At 45.1% G+C, this 19619-nt stretch overlaps 1 protein-coding gene across 1 annotated transcript in view; it reads left to right on the forward strand.

The window, feature by feature from the left end:
* MCPH1 (microcephalin 1) overlaps positions 1 to 19619 on the forward strand; it is a 1506891-nt gene that overhangs the window by 891980 nt on the left and 595292 nt on the right. The gene's annotated exons all lie outside the window — the stretch shown is intronic.

Below are 19619 nucleotides of genomic sequence, written 5' to 3' on the forward strand. Positions count from 1 at the left end.
TGGCTCCGGCTGACGTCCCTGAAACCGGACGCGCAGCAGAGGGTGGCCAATCTGCCGTTTTCCGGGGAGACCCTCTTCGGGAAGCACGCAGATGATGAAATGGCCCGCATGAAGGCGGAGGCCGAAACACTGACGGCGGTGGGCCTGGAAAAGCCCAAGGAAACCAAGAAGCAGTACCGCCCGTTCCAACTGCGGTTCGGAGGGCAAGGCCGAGGCCGGGGACAGGCTTCGGGGCACTCGCAGCAGCAGCAGCCGTTCCGTAAGCCGTTCCAGAAGCGGCAGAAGGGCAGAGGAGGCCAGCAGTCGGCTTCGGCGCCCAAGGGCCAGGCAGGGCCTAGGCCCTAGGAACTTACTTCCCCCGGATCCGTTACCCACTCCGGTAGGGGGAAGCATCCAACTTTTTCTGGCAGAGTGGAGAAAAATTACTCAGGACAAGTGGGTGCTGAATATTGTTTGCAATGGATACAGTCTTCGGTTCACCTGCCCTCCTCCAGCGATTCCCCCGGTCAGCTCGCAGTTTCAGCTGCGCGAGCTTCAGGCGTAGGCGGATATCCTGTTGAGGAAAAGGGCGATAGAGGACGTACCTCTGTCTCAGAGAGGAAGAGGTCTGTACTCCCGGTTCTTTCTGGTTCGCAAGAAGGACAAGAACGAGTTCAGGCCCATTCTGGGTTTGCGACAGGCAAACAAGTGGATTCGCAGAGAAAAGTTCCGCATGCTGTCGTTGCACCAGATCTACCCTCAGTTGCAACAGGGAGACTGGCTTTGCGCTATAGACCTACAGGATGCTTACTTCCATGTGCCCATTGCACACAAACACAGGAAGTTCCTGCGGTTCCAAGTCGGCACCAATCACTATCAATACACAGTGCTCCCATTCGGACTGAAGTCTGCGCCGAGGACATTCTCGAAGTGCATGGCGGTGGTAGCGGCACAGCTGAGGAAGAACAAGGTGTTCGTCTACCCGTACTTGGACGATTGGCTGATCAAGGCATCCTCCTTCTCGGAAGCGCGAGCACACTTCCAGAAGACGTGCGTTCTCTTGAACAAGCTGGGGTTGCACATCAACATGGCCAAGTCTGTCCCGACTCCGGTCCAATGCATACAGTACTTGGGAGCCTCCATCGATACGCTGTCAGCAAGCGTGTCTCCTTCGGAAGAGCGACGATTATCACTCCTTCGGAAGGCTCAGGCTCTTATGACGACTCCTTCTACAACAGTGAGGACGGTGTCTTCTCTACTGGGATCGATGGCCTCTTGTATCTTCCTGACGCCGCACGCACGGCTGCACATGAGACCGTTGCAGGAGTGCTTGGAGGATCAGTGGGATCAGAGGAAAGGATCTTGGGACGACAAGATTCGCCTGTCGCTGCATGCTCTTCAGTCCCTGAAGTGGTGGTGTTCGGCGGAGAATCTCCTCAGAGGGGTTCCCTTTCACAAGGACATTCCCACGCAGACTGTCGTGACGGATGCGTCTCTTCTGGGATGGGGAGCGCACTCCGGGACTCTACAGATTCAAGGCACGTGGTCACCGATGGAGGCCACGTATCACATCAATTTCCTGGAACTCAGGGCTGTTCACTTGGCGCTGAAGGCCTTTCTTCCGTCCTTCCAGACCAACTCTCTGCTTGTACAGACGGACAATACCACCACGATGTATTACCTCAACAAGCAGGGGGGCTCGAGATCGCGCACTCTGTCGCAGGAGGCGCAAGCGATCTGGCACTGGCTCCTAGCCAGAGGACTGACGATAACGGCCACCCATCTACCAGGTGTGCAGAATGTTCAGGCAGACGCACTGAGCAGACTGCTTCAGGAAAACCACGAATGGGTCATAAACGACGAAGTACTAGGAGAAGTCTTCGCAAGGTGGGGAACTCCAGACGTAGATTTGTTCGCCACCGCCGAAAACAGCAAGTGCAGAGACTTCGCCTCCAGGTACTTCCAGCAAGGGACGCTGGGGAATGCGTTATGGATCGACTGGACGAACAGCTTTCTGTACGCCTTTCCTCCCATTCCCCTGATTCCGGCGGTGCTCATCAAGCTAGCCCGGTCCAGGGCTCGGATGATACTCATCGCCCCGGAGTGGCCCAGGCAGTGGTGGTTCACGGACCTACTTCACCGGTCTCTCCTTCCTCACATCCGGTTGTCGTGCAGGCTGGACCTTCTCACGAAGTTCGGGGGACGGATGTTACACCCCAACCTCTCGTCTTTGAGTTTGGCGGCATGGCTCCTGAGATAGTGCAATATGGCCATCTGAATCTGCCCGACGATTGCATGGACATACTGAAGGAGTCCAAGAGACCTTCCACTCGGACTTCATACGCTTACAAGTGGAAGAGGTTTTGTATCTGGTGCCAGTCTAAGAACCATGATCCTACGACCTGTAAGGAAGATGTCATCCTTCCTTACCTTTTACATTTGGCGCAGTCTGGCCTTAATGTGCATTCCATTAAGGTTCATCTGGCTGCATTGACTGCCTACAGGAAATGCACTTCACAGACTTCCTTTTTCCAGATCCCCGTGATCAAAGATTTTCTGGAAGGATTGAAGAAAGTATTCCCTCCTGTCAGGCTTCCCTCGCCTTCATGGGAATTGAATGTGGTGCTGTCCAGATTGATGAAGGAACCTTTTGAACCTATTCATAAGGCTTCGTTGCAGCACCTGTCCTGGAAGGCGGCGTTCCTCGTGGCCATTACATCGGCCCGCAGGGTGAGTGAAATTCAGGCGTTGTGTTGTAATGAACCTTATACTGTATTTCATGCTGCTAAGGTTGTTATGCGTACTCACCCTAAATTTCTTCCCAAGGTTATTTCTGACTTTCATGTCAACCAGACTATAACTTTACCTACGTTCTTTCAGAACCCTTCATCCCCAGCGGAGAGGTCTCTCCATTCTCTGGATGTTAGGAGGGTGTTGAAATTTTATCTGGATAAAACCAAAGATATCCGTAGGTCTGACCAGTTGTTTATCAATTATGGATCGGTCAGGACAGGTCTTGCGACCTCTAAGCAGTCCATCTCTAGGTGGATTGTGTCCTGCATACAATTGTGTTATCAGAAAGCTAATAAGACCTTAGGAGGTAAGCCTAAGGCTCATTCCACCAGGGGCAAAGCTGCCACGACGGCTCTGCTCCGTAACGTGCCGATTGCTGAAATCTGCAAGGCAGCCACTTGGAAGTCGGTTCATACCTTTGCTAAGCATTACTGCCTGGACACTGACGCCAGGGCAGACGCTCAGGTTGGACAGGCTTCGCTGCGGAATTTGTTCGCACAATAGTGGCATTATGTACTTATTCTCCACCACCGCTTAGTTGTGGGGATGGGCTTGCCATTCTATTCACTAGATTATGACTATACACAGAGATCCCCTACTACAGAAGGAGTAGTTTCTGTCCTGTAACTCCAGTTCTGTAGTAGGGGTATCTCTGTTATAGTCATAAGCGCCCTCCCTCCTCCCTGGTGGAGAATTCTTCATGTGAACAATGCTGCAGGTCTGGCGTTTTATACGCCTTCAAAAAGAACTGAAAGTAAGTTGGACCTGCTATGCATTCTGGGATACTGGGAGAAGTCTGGAAAGTTCTCTTAAAGGCACAGTATCCTATTTAAGCCACATAATGGCAGCCTATGGGGCTTGTCTGTCCCTACCTTCCTCTCTATCATTCCTGAGTCTGGGACTGGGGGAGGCAGGTTTCTCTATGGTAGAAACTGGCAGGCTGGGCTGTGTGTGGTGATTTTTGGTGGAATTTCTAGTTGAAGTACTGGACAGTGTAGCCTGTGGATATAGGCTGCATTATTTGTCTTTAAATTCTCTCTTAAGTGTCTTTGCAGTTTCTGCATGATTTTGACAACTTAAGAGATTATTTTTGATTGCCGGGGTCCACGCACATGGGCGGGACTATTCACTAGATTATGACTATAACAGAGATACCCCTACTACAGAACTGGAGTTACAGGACAGAAACTACTCCTTCCAGCATTCACGATGCATATGCTAATAGACTCTAACACATTCTCCGTCTTTGCAGGTGGCAATGTAACTGTCTCATAAAGTATTGACACACTCACTCAAAATCTCCAACTCCCTAACCCTCTTTCGCAAGTCTTTAAAAACCTGGCTCTTCCCCCAATCTGTCTAGTCTTTCTGTCTCCTGTACTCTCTACCAGCGCCAGGAAACCCATGGTGTCAGCGCGTTTTATAAGTTCCCCCTACGATACGATACGATACGATACGATCTTCCCCCACTAACCCGAGGCAAGCCATTTCCTCAAAACTGTACCCACCAGGTTAGCTTAAACAGGGGCGATCCCCATGCATCATTCGATTGTTTTCGCACTTTGTTACTGTTCATAAAGTGCTCCCTTGTTTGAAGTCGTAGGACTCCCGCCTCAGACAATTTTCCAATTTTTCAAATTTTTTACAGAAACCATATTATCACATGGTTATAAGTTCCATAGATTGGACTTCACCAACTTGTTCCTCATGCCAAACTGAAGGGTAAGGACAAACTCCCCTTCTAATTAAGGTCGGTAGGGGATTGATGTCATTTGGGACACAATTCTTGTACACATTTTTATTTTTCTCAATGCTTTATAGTGTCTGACCAAGTCCCGGTCCTGAGGAGAGTCCAAAAGAAAATAAGGGCTCCGAAACGCGTCGACCTGACCCAGCTAGTTGAAACTGATTTTGAACTGCACAAATCAAGCATATTCTACAAACAGGGCAATCAGCCTGTTGGTAGCCCATAACCCCGACTAGCTTGTACTGGCAGGCTTTAGATGTTGACTACCAAAAAATGTTTTGCCACCATGTTGTTCATTTCAAATGAAGGACTGGTCATTTCTTGTATTGTCATGTATGGTCCCCCAATTCTGTTGTTTGTGGATTTGTCTAATGTTTCACTGTTAGTAATGTGTTGTTAAATAATCATAACTGTTCTTCTCTGTGTGACATAACTCAATATGTTGATTATTCGTTTTCAAAAATGTATCTGAATAGTGATGGTGTAATAAATCAGCAAAACCACCTTAGTTGAGAAAGTGATTTTTTCATTCATGTATTATTGACGTAATTTGCGCACCCAAACATTCTTTTCGTAAAAAATCTTTCTTGAAGAGGCATCACCTCAGTGGCCCTTTACGCAGCAGTGCAAGAACCTCTCCATTCAGAATGGAGGCATGTACTTTAGAGCGCATGGTGGAGGGAGGACGCTCTGCAGGGAGGGACACGAGGGGTAAGCAGATCAAATAATGACCCAGCAGCCTATTGTGATTGACTCCTAATTAGATGAAAAGTGTGAGATCCTCCTCTTACTTGAAGATGGTGCTATAAGGGGGATTAGGGGAGGTTTTGAGGCAGCAGATGCGACAGAGGATGTTGGGGGTTGGATCTGTTCCCATCTAAAAAAAGAATTGACTATTAGGTGAATTGTCTGGACCGGTTTGCCTCTACTGGGATTGCTCCCTTATAGAATCACCTGGGAGCTTCATATTGCTAATGGAACTGTTGTTCAAGCGAGTCAGAGCCAGTGAGTAGGCCATAGCCCTGCTATTCTTAAAAACCTACAGGGAGGAGTCAGAATTTTCAATAAAAAGCAGAGACCAGGTCCAGTGAGCGGGAAGTAGCCCTACTATTAAAGTACTCAGTACTCCAATCTGCCTTATCACCAAAAGCTGCTCATCATTGAATTACACATCCATCAGAATGGCCAGAACATCTTCCGGAAAACCGGTTGAATATATTCAGATATGTTGGTGTACAGTAATGGCAGGCCGTATGGACTGGGATATGGAATCCACAGAAAATAACCTGTACTTTCAGATCTGTTTTGAAGCATCCAAGCCATCACTATTCAAATTGAAAAATAGTTTCTTCATGTGTTGTGGTAGATTTAAAACTGCCAATGTTGCCATTTCCCCCAAGATAAGAACTTACAAGCCTAGGAGACATGGGACATCTTCTGTACACTGTGAAAAAAAACATTCTACCCCATGGCTTCCAGGCGCTTTGACTCCCTATGCAGAGGGGCAGTAGGGAAGGCCCTGGGTTTCAGCTTAGAAGTTGAAGCCTGAACCAGTAGACTCCAGTGACCGGTGTGATGTTCAAAACAAAATTTCGGGTCATCCAGAGCTAGTCTGTGACAACTTCCAATCTGTCTTTGGAGTGCCTTACCCCAGAAGGACTTTCCCAGGCAACCAAGACAGGTTCCAGAAAAGGTTTGTTGCATTGGATCATGAGGTCAGTATCTTAGGTAGACAGCTGAAACAATTCTTACACAAAGTTAGACTTCTATTGAGCGTTAAGTCATTTCCAAAGCTTCCCTGCTTTCTATGGTAAAGGAGAAACTTTCTCTGTTGAGACCCCAGACGAATAAGTGATGTCTCCTTCTAGAGAATTATCTAAGTGACATGCATTTTGTAAGTCAAGATAATTGCCAACATCGGAATAAGTTGGAAGGAGCAAATTGTTGGCCTCTGAATCTTCCACTCCAGTGTGTCTGTACACCCTATCAAACATGACTGTGGTTTCAGAATCAGATCCAAATGATTCCTCCATCTGCGAAGATGTTGAGCCCTCGGGAGAAGATGCTTGTCAGACAAGCTCTGGTTTTTCCCCCTACCCCCTGGATTAATTCACCAGACTTCGAGGTAAGTGCCTGTAATAAGTCTGAGCATTGATGCTCTGTGGCCAACTCCAGGACTGACATCATGGACGGTGCTTTATGGACAGGGGATTATTCTATAGTCTGTGATTAATTTCTACAGGTGGAGGCTGCTGCCTTTGGAAGAGGGGAATCAGGAAGCAGCGGGGCCAGAACTGCATGAGTCACCAACTCCAAAAAATTAAGTCAATTTCTTGGCAATGGGCCAGATGGTGCCAACGCTTTCCTAAAAAAAGGTCAACGTGGCCTGAGAGAAAAATGGCTGAGAGAAAAATTCGACCTGCGCAGGGTTGGCAGACAGAGTCAGGAATTCCGGCTAAACGTTCTGCAGCATTTGAAGATGTGAGAAAGAACAAGAGCCTGGCATTTGGGAGCAGCACGTAACTTCAATAGGTTCCAAGAACAGGATAATTTCCTGATGGATAAAAGCGATTTCTCCATTCTATGGTGCTTCTTGTGTGTTTTTTTTATAGGAACACCTTTTGAGAGATTGTTTCGTTACAGGAGACTTGCATGTAGAAGAAGAGGTTAGATTTGGCATGTCCCATGTGCACCTTCCCAAAAATAACTTGGCCTCCCAATGCCCATTGGCCTATGATTGCATCCGAGCACTCAAATTGGAGGTTCTACAGTCCTGGACAGATCGAAGACAAAACATGCAAATGTTATAGAAAACTAATAAAGATATCTGTTTGCTGCTCTTATGACTGGGCTTGAACACGGAAACCTCCGGAAGAGACATTTTTATATTGCCAATGCAGACGATCAGGACATATTTAACCTGTGAAGTGCCAAGATAGAACTCCAGACTTTGTTGATGAGGTATGGAGAAACCGATACTGATGCCAACCTGCATGTTGGCACATATTACCTGTCGTTAATGTAGATTCACACTCAGAGCTGCTTCATGCTACCCGATAACCATGAGGAGTCACTGCTGGAGAAAAGCTTTTCTGGACCAGACTGACTCCAGGGACAGAGGTGCTGGAAGCAGGGGTGCTGGGGGTGCTGCAGCGCTACCAAAATAACCATGCCAGATTCAGAAGGTGGATGGGCAATAAAGAGGCCTTTGTATTATCTTTTTATCTTCTAACAATTGCTCTGCTTCAAAGACAGAGGCCAAATGTAGGGCAGTATCTTCTGGCAAATAGTTATTTGTTTAACATGGAGACTGATGTTTATTCTCTCTGACTGCAAAGTGAGATGATTGTGTAAAGTGAAACATGTGGCAATCTTGCAAGGGTACAAGTAGTGTGAAAGCAAATAATGTAGGGTGACACAATACGATTTAAATACCAATAAATGAACTGTACAAATATTTCACAATCTAGCAGCAGTTAGGCCATTTTTTGTAATTCTGAAACTTGATGTAAAGAAAGATTTTAATAGGATAAAACAATTCAAGAAATCCCGTGTGGAAATCCTGAAACCCGATGTAATTATCGGTTGTGTGATTTTTATCAGTAAAACTGTATGTCTGGGCAAATTTAGTGGTCATTTCAATGGAAAATATGCTGTCTTTAAATGACTTCACTAGCATACTGTGCGTCTAAAATATATTTGCAACTGTGTTCTCCAAAAAGGACCACCAGCTACATACTACACTCTCCTGCTGAATACATGTGCTGCACTTGTTCTTTGTGTGCTGATTGGATTTTTCACAATCCTTAGGACTTTAATGAAGTAACATTGATGGCAGCACCACATCCTGAAAGTTGTTCCAGCACCACTGACCTGGGGTGAGGAAACTGCAGGTAGTGCATCCATTAGAAGCTCACTTCCACCTACTTGAATTGTCTAAAGTGGATTCTGTTCTCTGCACAGAACATGAAAAGTTGTAGAAGTACTTAAACTAGAGTACTTGCTGACTTTTTATATAAATCTGTCACACAATTGCTTCTAAGCAGCAAGCAGTTGAAGGCAATGCCATGGGTGTCACCTTATTATTTATATTTATTTTAATTAGGAGTTTTATATAAGCGCTAGCTGGACCTGAGGGTATCAGAACGCTTTACAAGTGTCATATATGAAATCAAGCCATGCAGAGATCATAGTAGGACATAGTGATTTGTGACGAGTAGAGTTCAAACAAAAGAAGTAGCAAATGGAAAGAAAAGAAACATGATGAGTACTGGTCACACAAAACGAGTAGCCGATAGGTTTTCTTATTTGGGGAGGAGGGAACTGGTAGGGGTCCGGGAGGAAAAGGAGGTCAAGGTCACAGAACACAGGACACAGAATCAAAGTCAAGTGGAGTGCCGGCTAGGCACTTCAGTGGAACCTATCAGTTCGCTAGGGAGCGATCGAGAAAGAGGACTTTGAGCAGACTTTTGAATTTTGAAAAAGAGTGAATTGTTCTGATGTGGGGGGGGATAGATTTCCAGATTTGGGGCGTGTTACCAGCAAACGAGCTGGCCGCGTTTTTTTGTTTGGGTGTTTTTTCAGCGGGATGAGAAGCAGAGTGCTAGAGCTCCTGAGGTTCCTGGTCTGGCCTTTTTTTTTAGTTTGGAAGCCAGGTATTCTGGTTTGTAGGGCTTTGTGCGTGAGGCAGGCTGTTCTGAAGCTGGCCCGCATTTCAATTGGGAGCCATTTTAGTTCTCTGAGTTCGGGTGAGATGTGGTCAAATTTCTTAGTTCCAGTGACCGTTCTTGCTGCTGCATTGAGTGTTGTTTTGAGGTGGGCGAGGTGAGATTTTGCTGTACCAGAGAGGACTACATTCCGGTAGTCTAGTCTGGACAGCACCAATGCTTGAGTGGCTTGTTGAAGGTCCTTGGGCGGGAGGAAGGGTTTTATTTTGTGCAGTAGCTTCAAGTTGAGGAAGGCGCTTTTTGCAGAGTTTTTGATGTGTTTGTTTATGTCCAGTTTCGGGTCTAGGGTGATACCTAGAGATTTTAAGGAGTCCGCCAGGGTGAGGTTACCATTTAGTGCATCAATAGTTTTGAGCCATTCCACAATTTGGGGGTTATCTTCTTTGTTGGAGATGAGGAGTATTTCCGTTTTCTCTTGCATGAGTTGTAGGTGATTACTTGGGAGCCAGTGTTGGATCTCTCTTAGTGTGGCGTTGAGTCTCTGGATGTCCTCAATGGAGAAAGTTTCTAGATAGATCTGCGTGTCATCTGCATATAGGTGGAAGGGGATGTTGGATTTTTTGAATGGGGTAGTGAGGGGTTCAATGTAGATGTTAAAAAGTTGTGGGGAAAGCACTGACCCCTGTGGAACACCCCTGCTTACGGGGTGTAGGTTGGACTCGAAATATTTGAATTTTGTTGTTTGGGAGCAGTTGTGGAGGAAGGAGGAGCACCAGTGTAGGACCGTCTCTTCAAGACCTGCCCTTTCTTGGAGAACCATAATGAGAAGTTTGTGGTCGACCATGTCGAAAGCTGCTGATAGGTCTAGGAGAATGAGAAAGCAACATTGGTCCGAGTCAAGTGACTTGTGAATATCATCTATGACACTGAGGATCACGGTTTCAGTGCTGCAGCCTTTTCTGAAACCCGATTGGTGGGGATTGAGAAGGTTGATGCTGTCCAGATGTTGTCAATTGTGGGAGTACACATCTTTCCAGGATTTTGGATAAAATAGTGAGTTCCGAGGCAGGTCTGTAGTTGTTTAGATCTTTTTTTATCTAGGCCAGGTTTTTTCAGCAGTGGCGTGACTTGTCCGACTTTGAGGCAGTCTGGTATGACTCCGGATATCAGGGAGCTGTGTATGATCTTGCACCAAAGCGGGGCTAGGATGAGTTTCAGTTCATTGGTCAGTTGAGGGGGTAGCTGATTGAGAGCATGTGATAAGGGCTTGGTGCTGGAGATTAGTTTGACTATCTCTGCTTCCTAAATGGGATTGAAGAAAGTCCGGTGTTTTGGAGGGTTCATGGATGCGATATCCTTAATTCCAAGTGTGGAGCTCTCGGTGGAGGGGATGTGGTTTGCGACTAGTGAGTGTTCGATCTTGGAGATTTTGTCATTGAAAAAGTTGGCCAAGGTGGCGCACAGTTCTTTGGATGTCTGAGTTGGGGAGACAGCAGGCTTAGAGGATTGTTTCCTGATGATGTTAAAGAGCTCTTTTGGTCTGTTTTGTGCGTTGTCTAGAGTGGTGCAGTGTTTTTTTATTCTTAATGTGTTTTTGTACTTCCTGGGCGCTGCTTAGATTTGATTGCGGCGTATGACAGAGGGGTTGTTCCTCCATAGTCTTTCTGCGGCTCTTAGCTGTCTCCTTTCATCGTTGATGTCAGTAGTAAACCATGATATGGATGGAATGCTCCTGTTTTTTTTAGTTTCAGCAGAGCTGATCCAGAATGAGCGTCATATTTGAATTGTAGAGAGATGAGTTCAGTTGTGGGGAGATGATCGGTGGTGTTGGGGAGGAGCGAGCTTACCCTTTCTTCTAGTTCTAGGATCTGAGCTGTATTTCTACTCCGTTTGGGGAGGCGATCAAGCGAGGGTGGTTGTATTGGGACCATTTGGTTGATGTGGAATATGATGATGTGAGGGTTCACGGGAAGGATGTGGTCTATGGTCACTGCGTCGCTGTGGGCAATAATAGCGTCCAACGTTGCTCCTCTGTGATGCGTTTCTTCTGAGCAGTGTTAGGTAAGATTGTTGTCATGTAGGAGGTTGTTCAGGGTTTGAATTAGCGAGTTGTTCATTCCAACGTAGGTTGAGGTCGCCAAGAATTAAGTTGTTTGAGTTTCCGAGTGAGCAATGAACAATCGGGTCGGAGAGGTGTTCCCCGAATGCGGTGGTGTTGCCTGGGGGATGATACAGAAGGTGGCAAAGTGTTGGTCTGTTCTCACTTGTCTTGATGTTGACTGTGAGACATTCAAAGATGCTGTATATGCAAGAGTCGGTTTCCACAATGGATATGATGTTATTTTGTATGATTGCTATACCTCCTCCTCTTTGATCCTTTCTGTCTTTGTTGATAATTTTGAAGCCTGGAGGCACAAGCATATCATATATAGGAGAATTCATTTAGCCATGTCTCCATGATGAATGTGATGTCTATGTCATGGAAGAGGATGCCTTCTGCTAGTTCTGTTGCATGTTTGGAGGCTGATCTGCAGTTTATGAGCATGCAGTTGATGGGGAACCCTTCTTTGCTCTGTTTCTTTGTAGGTGGGGCCCTAGGTATGGTAGTGAGGAGAGCCGGGGGTCATGGGGATTTCGGAGGGGGGCGAACTCTTCCGACTTCAGTAATCACTTGGATCTTAGATTTAGGGGAGGTTGTGGGGGGTGAGTCATTGGTTGAGGCTAGGTCTGCCGCTGCCATTGAGGACAGTGCAGCTTTTTTTCTTCTGGGCTCTGTAAACGTTTCTCAGTAACAGTTGTTCTGGGAGTCTATGGGCGGGTCGTGAGGGGGGCAGGGAGCCCACTAGGGGGCAGCACCTTGGCAGGCCAACATTTGGTGGAGCTTGTCACAGTGGAAGTCACAGGAGGTGGTTGAATAGGCATTCGGACCCTGTCAAGGTTGATTAATATTCCGTTCAGGCCCTGGATTATGGTTTCAAGCTGAATTTCTAGATGGGCGAGGCGATGCATCATGCTTTCAGAGGTGTGGGGTAGGGTGTCTTGGGCAGGGTTGATCCGAGAGGAGGGGGATAGGTCAATGTTGTGGTAGCTATTGGTAGTGGTGCTGTCCATGTTGTCTCTGTTAGGAATCGTGTGCAAGAGGTGCAGTGGGTTGTGTCACGCTTTAGGCGTTGTGTAGCCTGAGGGTGAAGTAGTGTCATAGAGAGTCTGTGATTGCAGGTATGTCATTCCTGGTTAGCTGGTGGGGGTGGAAGGGGAGGAGAGGGTGGGTAGGCCATCCGGCAGATGGATTGGGATCCTTATTTGTAGGGGCGGAGTTTGGGGTGGTGTCTCGAGGAGGAAGGGAGGAGGTTCTCGCAAAGGGCACGGGAAAGGTCAGATGACTCACCTGGCGAGACAGGTTTACCAGGGGAAGGGGAAGGGTAGGGCCAGGTCGTAGAGTGTTCAAGGGGCCTTTCTTAGCGAGGGGAAGAGGGAGTCGAAAGCCTCAAGATTATCATTGTTAGCTTGTACCTCTATTTAACTGTATTGATAGAAAATGACCAGTAGAGGTCAGTAAAATACCAGAATTGCTTTTTGCTGAGGGATTTTCTTTTTCTGGCAACTGCCGTTGTTTAACTTTCTTGATAAAGAAAACATCCAGCAGAGGCCAGTAAAATACCAGAATCACTTTAGCATTCTCTAGATTCCAGTCCATAGAAATTGTCTTCCACGAGCACCTGTAGACAATATTTTTTTCAAATCTTGTATTTTCAGTGATATGACCACTAAAGGCCCTGGTTTTATATTAAAAACAGAGCTTTGGACTATACGATTTCCTGCTGAAAGGCAATATTTCTCTCCATGTGTTCCAATACCTGGTGTGTCACGCAGTTTGGTGTTTACTTTCCCTCTCTGTTAAAGAACAGTAGACGTTTCAGCACCCAGGCTAATGTGCGACATAGATAAATACATATAAGCTCCCAAAGCGAGACCGATTGCATTGCAAATGCTTGTTATATGTAATGCCATATTGATTTGTATAGTGGACAAATCACCCGAGAAGGTATACAGGCACTTGGGCAGGTGTGTAGCTTTGTGGCCCCCAAGGTGCTTATATCAAGACCCAGGTCTTTAGCTTTTTGCAGAACTCAAGAACTGAGGAGCAGGATCTGATGTGTTAAGAGAGGTTGTTCCATATCTTGGGTGCGATGTAGGAGAATGAGTGACCTCCAGTTTTGATTTTGCGAATTCAGGGAATGTGTGCGAGTGAGGTTGAGGCAGAGTGTAGGTGTATGGTGAGTTGGTGTGGTGAAAGTGTATGCAGCTCTTCAGGTATTCTGGTCCTGTGTTGGGCTTTGTATGTGTGTGTCCGAAGTTTGAATTGGCTGCACTTGTGAATGGGGACCTATTGAAGCGTACAGAGGTGAAGTGTAATGTGGGTGTGGCATGGGAGGTCAAGTATGAGTCTTGCTGCTGTGATCTGAATGGTCTTGAGACAGCATAGGAGTTGTTTGGAGATTCTGGCATAGAGAGGGTTGCCGTAGTCCAGGCTGCTGGTGATGAATGCTTGCATGAAGGTCCATCTGATGTTCTGAGGCAACCATTTGAAGATTTTTTCGCAGCATGCATAGGATATGGAAGCAGGAAGTGACACTGCGTTGTCTTGAGCTATCATGTTGAGCTTGGCACCTGGATTGCTGGACACTTTATTGCTTCACACATATCTGTATAAAGGTGTCACTGTTTATATGATGTCATTTGTGATTAGTATAGTATTATTATTATTTGGGATTGAATTGGTGAATATGTGGAGCATGTAAATACCATTGACAGTGTACTCCCATTAGGCATTTGCAATCTATTGACAAAAGTCTGCTTATAATTGGAAACAGCCATTTTTTTAAAACTTGCCTAAACTAAAAAGAATGGTAAGATGGTTAATAGATGGTTGGTTTATTTGGAAAATATAAATGGTATGTCATTACATCCAGTGGAACTCTAACATTTTCAGTACAAGGGTGTTGCCATTAACGTTAAATCATTGAAGTCATAGGGCTTGGGATTGTGGAAAATTCAAGCATCACACAAAAAACATGTATAGCAAATGTGCTACTCTAGCATGGTTATTTTGGGGGGTGAGGGGGTGCTGCAGCACCCCCTAAAATAATCATGCTAGAGTTCACAAGGTGAATGACCAAGACAGATGCATTTACATTCTGTGTTCACCTTGTCACATTTGCTTTCAGTTCAAAGGCAAATATCAAATGTCAGGCTATGCCTTCCAACAAAGTACTGCTTATTTAAAAACAGGTGTTTACCTTTTCTTTCTATGACTGAGAGTATTTTGTAAAAGTGACCTAGATGACCACTTTTCCGGGATACCGAATGTGAAAGCAAAGGCTGTAGGTTATCAGCATTTTTCTAACACACATTTAAATGCCTGCAAATGAATAATATACATTTGAAAATATATTAGCAATTGAGAAAACACCTTTTTTTGTAATTCTGAAATGTGATAGAAACAATGATTTCAATAAGATCAAAACATTCAAGACACTTTGCTACTTGATGTGCACTTGATAAATATTCACTGAAACACTATTTCCAAATATTATTGTTTGTGCACAGTATAGTTTTACCAGCAAATGTAGAGACACTTTCAACTCAACAGAAAATGTGATGTCTGTGCATTACCTCACCATTGCTCCAAAATGCACCACATGCTACCTACCTACCACATCCCTACCACTCTCCTACTAAATGGGTGTAGCACATTTACTATTCTTGTTTTTATGTGATGCTTGAGTTTTCACAATCCCCGTGGTTTCACTGATATAACATTAATGGCTGCAAGCACCCACACTATCAAAATTGTTCCAGAACCACTGGGCTGATTGTAATTTTGAAGCTTGACTTTGCCCCTTATTGCTTTGCACTGTGCAAGAAATTCAAAACAATTTATACTCACTGCTGCTGCAACCCTAATTGGGCATCAGGATTTGCTCACTACTTCTTAGGCTCCATAGTCACTGAGCAGGGTATGGTATGGTATAGAGCCACAATATTCTATGTCAGAACAAGAGATGAGGATTAGGCTTTCTTTTCTTTGCTTTATTTTATCAACAACCATATTAAACATTGAACCAAACTTCAAATCCCTTGAACACTTGAGATAGAAAAGTTCATTACAGCTCAACCAATCAGAGCATCTATGCCCTATTATAGCCCTTTGTCTCTGTAATCACTTCCTCTTTCTTCGCTGCACCTTGCAGCCTTCAGTTAAGTGTTAGGCCTGTTGGCCACTTTCTTTATTTTATTAGATGCCATTGTAATATGAGTGATTTACTATGTGCCTCTTTGTGGCTCCATTTACATTCCAGTTGCCTTTCAAGTATTTCTATCTATGGAAGCGCGTTTGCTTCCACACATCTGAGGCCCACGATGGTATTCGCCTTGTTGAGGCATGTCGGTGCTGTGTGGCGCAGTCCTCTGACCGCAAGGGGCACCTGCACATCTCTTTGGAGGCTTTATTCTTGACACATGCCAACCCAGTGATCCAATCGCATTCCACGCATAGCGACCTTATAAGCGCTCATGGCCAGCTGCCTCTTTGCTTGCCCTGGTGGGCCTAAAGTGTGATGCTTCTCCTGAGGTCCGTATCTTGCTGCACAGACGACGTTTTCCCCTTGTGCAAGTTTGTACGCCCCGAGTCGGGGGTCTGTATTAGTGGTCAACAACCTTGTCTGTTTCAATGCTTCTCATGCGCTTGTAGTGCCTGCACGATAGCCCTCTACAATGCATTGGGGACACTGCACCCAGGCCCATATCACAAAATATATCACAAAATATATTATACATACATGTGCGGGAACCTTAGGATTAGTCAAGAATGGTATTTAAGACTAAACACCCAATTTACAGATTTCTTCCTTTGGGAAAATCCTGATGGCTTATGAAAGGTCAATGGTCTTTTGCCACCATGTTAGAATGCAGCTAAAACAAAAACATAAATCATGCCAATATAATCAACTATCAGATTATTAATGTTCAGTCAATGAGATGTTGATGAAGTTTCAACACCTTTATTTATCTTAAAGGATTAGTATTGCTTCGTCATCCTTATTTGGATTAGTCGAATTACAGGAAGATCAATAAAAGATTGATTAGTGACAGCATAAATCAAATACAAAGTTTTCTATAAAGATTGCCACTAAACTAGCTAAGGAGCCTAACCTATCCTAATAGAACTCTTAAAGAGTGATTTCCTGAAAAGAGCCAGGATTAGAGTATAAGAAGAAGTTCAGATAAAAAGTTGTTCTCGAAATTCAGCAGAGTTCCTTACAGCTGCTGAAGTAACCGTCAATAATAGATTGATCTATGCAGTAGCATTGGTCAGAAAAGGGTCTTGGGATAAAGAAGAATACAGTCACCTTTAGCAGAACCTGTCGGTAACAAAGTAGAAATAAACAACTCTTCGGTAGAAGAGTTGCAAGGCAGGGAAAGGGATCTGGATCAGAGTCCGAGAAATCTCGTTCCTGACTAGGAGCACTTGTTAATATAAAATCACACAATAAGGTATCAAAACGTGTTCGACGTTAGCTCCTTTCATTCAATGGAATCTCCTCATCTGATAGTGTTGTCAACTTCCGATGCTTCTTCTCTCGATTCCCACGATAAACATTCACACTGATATAGTGTAAAACATTGTTTCAGCACTATGTTTTATGGAGGAAAGTTCCTTCGTACGTAAGCTAAAAGATGTCCATTGTGAATACAAAAGCAAGTCAGATATGATGAGGGAAACTTGCAATAATATTCTGTGAAGCATTCATAAAATATATCTAAATCATTCTGTATTCAACAGTTACAGCACAGCTCATTGTATTAGGACAGGTATCATATTGTGGTGTGATGAAGCTAAAGAAACATCAGTTTAAAGTCAGCACATTCTTAAGCAAGTTGCTGGTGCTGGGCAAAATGTTCAAAATAAATGTCTATTAAGCTATGAACATGAGTCGAGAGAAAAAGTATTTTAGACCTAACTAAAGGGGCACATTTAAGAATGATAGCCTAGTACAAAAATGTTCTTTTTCATTCACCTATGCATGAGCAATTAATATATTATTTGCAGCCTTAATAATGTATCATAAAAGGATTCTTTCATGTTATAGAGCATGCACACTTTTGTTTGTGTCATTTTCTAATGGGAAAACATTTCTGCAGCAGTTTAGATGCATTCTAATGCTCAGTTCTAACATGGTCTGCGAGTTGAAACCAAAGTGCTGCATCCCTGCGACATACCTTCGATGGACAGTTTCTCTACTACAGTCCCTGGATTTCTCATCCAGGAAAATGTGTTGGTTTTATTCCCAATGCAGTCCATTGCCTTCTTTGGATTTGTGGTGGATTCCACCCTGAGCCTTTCATTAAAAAAAGTGGCCAAGATCAGAAACGAGCTGACTCGCACACTGGCCAAACGAACTGCCTCCTTTTGTCAGATTGCCATAGTGGTAGGGCTTCTCTCCTCTTCCGTCCAAGCCATCTTTCCCGGGTCTTTACACTACAGAGCCCTCCAAAGGCTCAAGATCTCACACCTCCAGAAAGTCCTGTCGTACTCTCAGTGCGTTCACGAAACGGACAAAGGGAAAACAGAAATTGGCTGTTTGTTGGCCCACATGGAGGTGTGGAACTCTCGTACAATCTTCGGGTCTCACCCAGACCTGGATATCGAATACGATTCTAGTGCAGTGGGCTTGGGAGTTCATTGTGGAGAATTCTCCACCAAAGGAAAATGGTCAGAACAAGAAAGCTCTCTTCACATCAACTGTCTGGAACTGCTGGCTGGTTCATTTGTGGTCAGATGTTGGATAAAGAAACAGATCCAATGTCCTCCTCAAGATGGACAACGTGGTGGTGGTCAGGTACATCAACCACCTTGGTGGGAAACGGTCCAAGCTTCTATCGGGTGTGACCTGGAGCTGTTGGGAGTATTGTCTGGAGAACCAGATGTCAGTCACAGCAGAACACCTCCCGGACTCAAGTGGCGGACTGGCAATCCCTGTATCATCATGATCTCTGTCTCTGGAAACTGGATCCTTCCATGTTCTGGGCACTGACATCAGTGGACCTTTTCGCATTCAGCCTGAACCATCAAGTAGCCCGGTTGGAGGATGAACTCGTTAGCTTAATCCAACAGATGCCTTCCAACAATGCTGGGACATGGAGAGGGGCTACGCGTTTCTGGCATTCTCGATGATAATGCGACTCTCCACCCAATTTCAGCTGGTGAATGTAGTAGAAATCAGTCATTTGTGGAGGTCTCAAGTACGGTTTCTGGTTCTGATAGAAGTTTCTTGGGATTCTCTAATCTGTCTACCTCTGTTCCCAGCTCTCCTCCTGGATCTCATCTGGTTCTGGAGGGTTTGCTGTAGCTCATGGCATGGAGGATTACTGGGGACAATGGCATGTGCCAGGACATTTGCTCCAGGCTGCGGGTCACCTCTCCAAGGCATGGGCATGCAGCACAGTTAAGAGATATCGATCACATTGGTCCAGATGGCTGGGTTGGTGTCATCAATAAAATTTGGATCCCATGGGGGCAAACATTGCGCATATCCTGATTTTTTTTATTCTCCCTTGCATCGGAAGGCATGACCTATATGACAATCAATACTTTTTGATCAGCAATTTCAGTGAAGCATCCACCAATCGACGGACATCCGGTTTGTGAGCACCCTCTAACGCGGAAACTTCTAAGAGGCGTCCGCATATCCCTTTCCCCAGATCCGTGGTATTCGGTCCTCTGAGATGTAACCATGATGCTTAATTTGTTCCTTTCTTGGCCAAGTAACACATATCATTTACAGAAACAATTGTCAGCTAAGCTGGCCTTCCTCTTATGCTTAGTCTCTTGTAGATGAGTGTCAGACATCGGAGCATTAGATATCAAGAGACGAGAATTTACCCCAGAAGGAGTTACTTTCCATATTTCAAGAAGAACAAAGACAAATTCCAAGGTAGTTTCTTAGACGGCATTCCCAGATTCTACAAAACTATGTGTGGTGAAATGCATTAAGTCTTCTGAATACATGACAGAAGAACTCCATCCCCTAGGTGAACAACAACTTCTAGTTGCTCTTTGAAAGCTATATCGAGTGGTATCTTCGCCTACCAGCGCTAAATGGGTCAGATGAGCAACACAGATGTTTGGAACCAACTATACCAGAGGGGCTATGACCTCAAAGGTGTTCTCTTTAGGAGCACACTCAGAGGATATCATGAAAGCAGCTGATTGGTCATCAGCCTCTGTCTTCAAGAGCTTTTACTTTAAACCGTTGCATAACATGGCATCCTTAGCGGGGTATAAGCTTTGAACTAGCATAATCCTTGCGTTCAGTCCTGATATAGAATATAAAATGTCCTAACTTTTGTAAAGGGAAGTTTCAATTCTA

This window comes from Lissotriton vulgaris, chromosome 6 (genome assembly GCF_964263255.1).
Source record: "Lissotriton vulgaris chromosome 6, aLisVul1.2, whole genome shotgun sequence".
NCBI lineage: Eukaryota > Metazoa > Chordata > Amphibia > Caudata > Salamandridae > Lissotriton > Lissotriton vulgaris.